The sequence below is a fragment of the Schistocerca serialis genome, chromosome 1 (assembly GCF_023864345.2).
Source record: "Schistocerca serialis cubense isolate TAMUIC-IGC-003099 chromosome 1, iqSchSeri2.2, whole genome shotgun sequence".
Lineage (NCBI taxonomy): Eukaryota > Metazoa > Arthropoda > Insecta > Orthoptera > Acrididae > Schistocerca > Schistocerca serialis.
Window position 1 is genome coordinate 159,173,432 of NC_064638.1, and position 7,035 is coordinate 159,180,466.

A 7,035-nucleotide genomic window follows, 5' to 3' on the forward strand; every position below is an offset into this window, starting at 1 on the left:
ATACTTTTTGCCACAGTTACTGCTTAATTTGTACTCTATCAAGGAACTATAATAAATATGGAAAGCTAATCTTGAAACTTAGTCTTTTGTAGCTTGTGTTACCCTTTAAGAGACATCAAACAAAATGTGGCAGTAAAATATTAAATAACAGTGTAAATATCTGATCTTCAGTGTTTTTATAAGAAATTCATTGCAGATTCTCACACATAACATAATTCATCTTGCATAAAAGGAAATTACTTTGAACGTAAAATTTTTCACACTACCATTTGCAACATTCTCCCTCGACCTATTACAAATGTAAGCAGTTGTGACATCACACTCATTGAAACAAGGCCCAAGAGACAGACACACTAAAAGCAATTTGTTGTTACTAAGTATTGCACAGTCTTTGACACATTTTGGCAGAGTCTTGTGTGTGTTCACAGTCTTTTGTAATTGTTGAGGAACACATTTAATTTGCAACTACAGTTTTATTTTAGTTTTATTCTCCTGTTTATATTTTATTGCTGCAATATTATTCTGCAACAGTGGGCTAAAGTAAAATTCTTTGTTGGAGTAACATGTTATTACCTGCTAAAATTACAAAAATTTAAATGAAAACTAATGTAATGAAATATTTCTGGAAGTCTAAAAATTTCCCAGGTCTTTCCTGACTATCCCAGGATGTATGAACCCTGCAATATTAGTGTCATCTGCAAAAGAAACTAATTCTGCATGCTATATATTAGACAGAAGATTGTTCATACATATGAGTAACACTAGTAGACCTTAGGCTTGGGAAACCCGATATGTGATTTTCCCCGGTCAGAATTATGTCCCCGGACTACATTGGTTGAGTCGGCACATAAAGGGCATTAACAGTAGAGCAACTTTTCTGAACCCCAAACTGCTATTCACTGAGGATAGTGTTCCTAAGGTGGGATATCATTCTAAAATGCATAACCTTCTCAGTAATCAGTGGTTCAGTGTAGCTGTGATGAAGAAGAAAACACTACTATGATGTTGAGGTAAAGGAAGCAACAGGTGATGAAGCACTGTTGATGAATCAGTGCAATATTTGGCAGCATTATGGAGATAAAATGGCATCTAAAGTGATTCAAAGATGCCAAGCGGTGTGCTGATGGATGCCTTTTGGCTGCAGCATTATGGAGATAAAATGGCATCTAAAGTGATTCAAAGATGCCAAGCGGTGTGCTGATGGATGCCTTTGGGCTGTCTTCCATGGTGACTGGTATCTGCATGGATGCCTTCATGCTGCCAAGAACACTGAAGTACTGCTGAGGGCATAGTTGAAGTAGCAAGCAAAGGATATATGTCTGGGATGGTGCAGGCATTATGAGCACAATACAGAATATTTGCCATAGGTCTGTCAGGCTGTATCCCTTTTCAGTATGAACTGGAGAGGAGAGAACTATAGTTGATATAGTTGAGTTGCTGTAAGTTGATCCCTGACAGCTGTAGTGGCTAGGTGCAGCAGCTTCACAGGCCTACCTTAACCAATAATGTAACGCAATTTTATAAACATCTCTGTGGCAACACTTAAGTAGACGGCTATTGTTTTCACCTGCAGCTGTTAGCACTTCACAGCTGGAAGCCTGCAACAGTGCTACGAGCTGCCATGGACCTCATTATGTGATCTTCACTAAAGGATCTGTTCATATGGGGATTGATATCATTCCAAAGTGGAAACTCAAATTTGGCTTCAGCAGAAACAAATTGCTCCAGTGTGAAGTGTCATGGTCTATTGAAAACTGGAGGACTAGGTTTGGTGCATGTGTGATGTACTGTGCGGTGTCATTCTTTTCTTGGTGCTCCACGTGAGAGCATGATGGCTGGAAAATGGTTGAGATGATCCTGGTAATGCAGCATGGAAGAGCTTCAGTACAATATTTGTTGCAACATGGCAGAACCCAACAGTTAAGTGACTGGAGTCCTTTTCAATGAGATGAGATGTGAGCCAGAAATGTTAGGGAGCAGCAGAAAACGTGCTAAGAAATCAGCACCAATAGCTGGTTTTGTGATTACTGCAATGGTGAGTTTCCAGCTGAAGGTGCAGTGCAATCCTAGATGTAGTTGTAAGGACAGACACCGTAGGTGGTGACAGACAAGTAATTGGCAGCCAGTAGCTAAAATGGTGCTGGTTGATCCCCTGTGAGCATTGTGTGTGGACAGTCACACAGTCACACATGTCGGACTCTATTTTTATATGAAAACAAGGGACCGACTTTCTATCCAAGAAGAACAAGCAATTTGACACAGTTTGATAACTGTAAATACTCACTCATGGGTGCTGCTGGCTTTTGGTTGGTCACGTGGCGGGTAACACTGGGAAGTTTGCTTGACAAAGGTGCAGTGATTCCAATACATAGTGGTTTGGTCTTTTGCACAGTAACATACATGAGTATGTTAGTGAGGATGTGGTGATGTGGAAACACTAGCTGGCTGTGCATGACCTGCAGACACCTGATCTGCGATAGCTTTGATCTGGGCCAAAAGCACATAGGAAGCACATCAGTCACATTCCGGCACATAAAAAACACAATGGCTCATTAAGTACAAGTAGATTTATTGACAAAATGGTTGGTACAAGAAACCAGTCAAAGAAACAATCACAATGCCACAAAGCACTCATCATAGGAGCGATCACTTAGTGATAGTTCGAAAACATAACGAAGTAATTTTTTTTACATGTGAAATTTCATCATTTTTTTCACTTACTAATGGCAGCATTTGTTGCTATAATAACACTTTTCTTCATAAGTAAGAGAGATGGTTCTATTAATTTTGCACAGCATACAAACCATACTTAAAGGTGTACGAAACTCTGGAATTTTCCAAATATATTAAAAACTGTGGTAAAAATTGAGGTAATTAACTACAAAATTTGTGTTTTTTCTAAACATGTAGTTTAAAATACCACAGATCATTCGATTTTTCATAAATTAAATAAATTCTAGAGTTTCATACACCTGGAAGTATCGTATGTATGCTGTGCAAAATTCATCGAACCATCTCTCTTATGAAGAAAAGTGTACCTATAGCAACAAATGCAGCCATTAGTAAGTGAAAAAATGATGAAATTTCACACGTAAAAAAAATTTATTTTGTTATGTTTTCGAACTTCAATTGTAATGAGTATCAATCCTGAATCCTTCCTGGTGATGCTGACAAAGTTTTATGAATTTATTTGTAAAAGTATAGACACTGGAAATTAAAATGTCCTGTGCTGCCTCTCCTGCTCCAAGTCGGCCCGTTTGACGTCCTACTTCCCTTAAACGTTTTCTGTTTGGTTTTATATACTTTGGGAAAAATTTCATCTGAACAGGGTGACATTAATCCATGCTGACTAGAGCAACAAATTATATTCTTGGGAATTAGCTTTTAGTCAGTGTAAAAGTTACTGACAACTTCATAAAACCGTAACTAAGTACTGTACCTTCTTGATTTTTAGGATGCGTTGATTATTTTTGAAATTTTTTTTCTTTTTCTTGCATACCAGGTACAGTCCACAGTGTTCTTGGGCACAACAGAATGGAAAATCGTTTTTTCCTCATCTACAATCAGTGGTCCATGAAAATCTTGCATTTAAGTAAGACAGCTTCCAACAATACCATTTTAACAGCTTTTTATTCTTTAACTAACCTTTTAGCATCTAAATACATTATGTGATCAAAACTATCCAGACACCTGGTTGAAAATGACTTACAAGTTTGTGTCACCCTCCGTCGGTAATGCTGGAATTCAGTATGGTGCTGGCCCACCCTTAGCCTTGATGACAGCTTCCACTGTCACAGTCATATGTTCAATCAGGTGCTGGAATGTTTCATGAGGATTGGCTGCCCATTCTTCACGGAGTCCTGCACAGAGGAGAGGTATCGATGTCAGTCAGTGAGGCCTGGCACAAAGTAGCATTCCAAAACATCCCAAAGGTATTCTATAGGATTCAGGTCAGTCCCTTATAGGGATGTTATTGTCATATAACCACTCCCCCTCATGCCATGCATTATGAGCAAGTGCTCAAACGTAGTGAAAGATGCAATCGCCATCCCCGAATTGCTCTTCAACAGTGGGAGGCAAGAAGGTGCTTAAAACATCAATGTAGGTCTGTGCTGTGATAATGCCATGCAAAACAACAAGGGATGTAAGCTCCTTCATGAAAAACATGACCACACCATAAAACCACCACCTGTTGGCTGTTACTGTTACTGTTGGCACTAGATACTCTGGCAGATGAAGTTCATAAGGAATTTGCTATACCCACACCCCGTCATCAGACTGCCACACTGTGTAGTGTGATTTGTCACTCCAAACAACATTTTTCCACTGTTGAACCGTCCAGTGTTTTTGCTCCTTATACCAAGAGATGTCATTTGGCATTTACCGGTGTGATGTGTGGCTTACGAGCATCCACTCAGCCAAGAAATTCAAGTTTTCTCACATCCTGCCTAACTGTCATAGCACTTGCAATGGATGCAGTTTGGATCCTACTTTCGTCGTCTTCAGTTGCCCCACCATTTTTGGAAACAATGCTTCATAGATAACAAAAGCTCTCCACCTGCTCAATCTCCTCTTCTTTCACAGGTAGTTCATTCTCGTTCTTACTGTTCATACTAAGTCAGGAGACAGATGTTGTTTGTAAAGTCCAGGTCCTCAAGGCAATCATATACAGTCCACTCTATAATTCTTTTCTCTCGGTTTACCTTCTTCATGACACCATCTAATGTCAGAAAAACAGCAGTGCCTTACTCCAAATTTAAAATGAATGGTTCTGAGTGATTTCCATCTTGTTTCACCTGGCAATTATATTCTCTGTACATCATCTTCATGATACTGATGATCTTTGGAGGTACTCTGTAACTCTGCATTGTTTTCCTGATGGCTTCATGCTGCACCCTATTAAAGGCTTTTTCAAAGTCAGCAAAAGCCAGGTACAATGGAGACCAGTATTCTAAGGATTGCTCAGTAATGTTCCCCGAGGTGTTGATTTGGTCTGTGCATGATCTGCTTTCTACCAGTGATGGTAGAGCACTTGCCCATGAAAGTCCCGAGTTCGAGTCTCAGTCCGGCACACAGTTTTAATGTGCCAGAAAGTTTCATATAAGCACACACTCTGCTGCAGTGTGAAAATCTCATTCTATCAACCTCAAAGTCTTCTGCTCCTCTCATGGTCAGCTACACGTAGCTTGCTCTTGGGTAGCAAATTCGAAAAATCTGTACATATATAACATGGATAATAAAATGAAATGTTGTTTTGATCATTGATCAACATAGATACTGAGAAATTTATGGACAGCTACTCCCTCTATGGTCTAATTTTGTACTTTAAGGCTTTTCTATTAGGTTTTCTACTTATATAGAAGTTCTTGTGATTAGTCTCCATTATATTAAGAGTTACCAGTTGGGGTCTGACTTAAGTGTTGTGTGAGCTTTCTCCTAACATTTCTAGTGTCCTATTTGTAATTATTATATTATTGTTGTCAGCAAGTAACACTGTTTCATCTTGTGTGACCTGTAGTGGCAAGCCAGTAATGTATGAGGTAGTTCGAAAAGTTCTTAGAGTGGAATAGAAGGATATGAATCACACAAGTGTAACTTTTTTATGTTTCAGTGTAGGCTCCCTTTGTACTAATACATGTGGCCTAGTGATGTTCCAATACCTTGAGCTCAACTCAAAAATTAGATTCCTCTGTGCCTGCAAAACACTGTCAACTTTGACTGTCTGTTCTTCGCTTGAAGATAATCTCTATCCATCATAGAAAATACTGAGCTTGAGGAAGAGATGGATGTTTGATGGAGCCAAATAAGGTGAGGCTGGCAACAATTCATATATAAATTAATGTATTCTTGTCATGACATTGACACTTGTGTGTGTGCGCATACTGTCTTATTGAATTATGACTTTCTTTCCTGCCAAACTTACCTGTCAAATACACAAACAATGAAAGCATAAAAATCATGACAACTAGTGAGCAATGGAAAATGGACACGTGTGAGAAATTCCATGTGTGAGAATTATATGTGTATAAAAATGGACATGTGTGAGAAATTCCATGTGTGAGAATTATGTGTGTATAAAAAGAGCCAGTGAAGGAAGAAAAGGAAGAGTCACCACTTTGCCCTATAAAGGAAAAATCAGTGTTATTACCAGCAGAAGAACCAGTGTTGTCACCTCCAGAAGAAGAAGTTGTGACACCACCAGCTGAAGAAGAAGCACCACCTTCAGAGATCCTGCAGCCAAGATATGGGAGAGGAGAGAGAAGAAAGAAACAGCTAAAGGACCAGGATTTTGTATACAATGAAGCCAGCAGCAGCCGACCAATTCACAAGAGGCAACCACCTGCGAGAAGTCAGGATTTTTGTTGGCCCCAGATCAACAACAGCACACCATAACAGACATGGGGATCAACAATCTGACAAGCACACCACTCGTAGGTAATGTAAAAAATATAAACTGTGATTCAAAGTCAAACTGTATCCAGATAAACAAAAAGGGAGATAATATGCTGACATTACTTCAAGTTAATATTTGTTGTATTAGAAATAAGATGTTAGAATTGGAACATTTCTGTAAGATTAAGAATGTTGATGTAATATGTGTATGTGAGCATTGGTTAGTTGCAAATGAGGTAGATATGTTTGTACCTCAAGGATACGTCACTGCAGACATAATGTGCAGAAAGCAGAGGCGAAATGGTGGGGCTGGGATCTTTATCAGAGATAATTTCAACTTTACAAAAATAGATGTATCATCTTACTGTACAGAGTTAGATGCAGAATTTAGTTGTATAAAAATGACTGATGAAAATCTAATAATTGTAAGCCTATACAGATCTCCCAATGGCAACATTGATACATTTTTTGAAAGATTTGAACTACTGGTTAGAAAAATACTAATGCATAAAACAAAGATTGCCATATGTGGTGATATTAATATAGAAATGGTAAACACAAGTAATGAGCCCTCAAGAACTTTTCTTAATTTATTAAGGTCCCTTAATCTGTACTGTACCATCCAGTGTCCAACACGTAAAA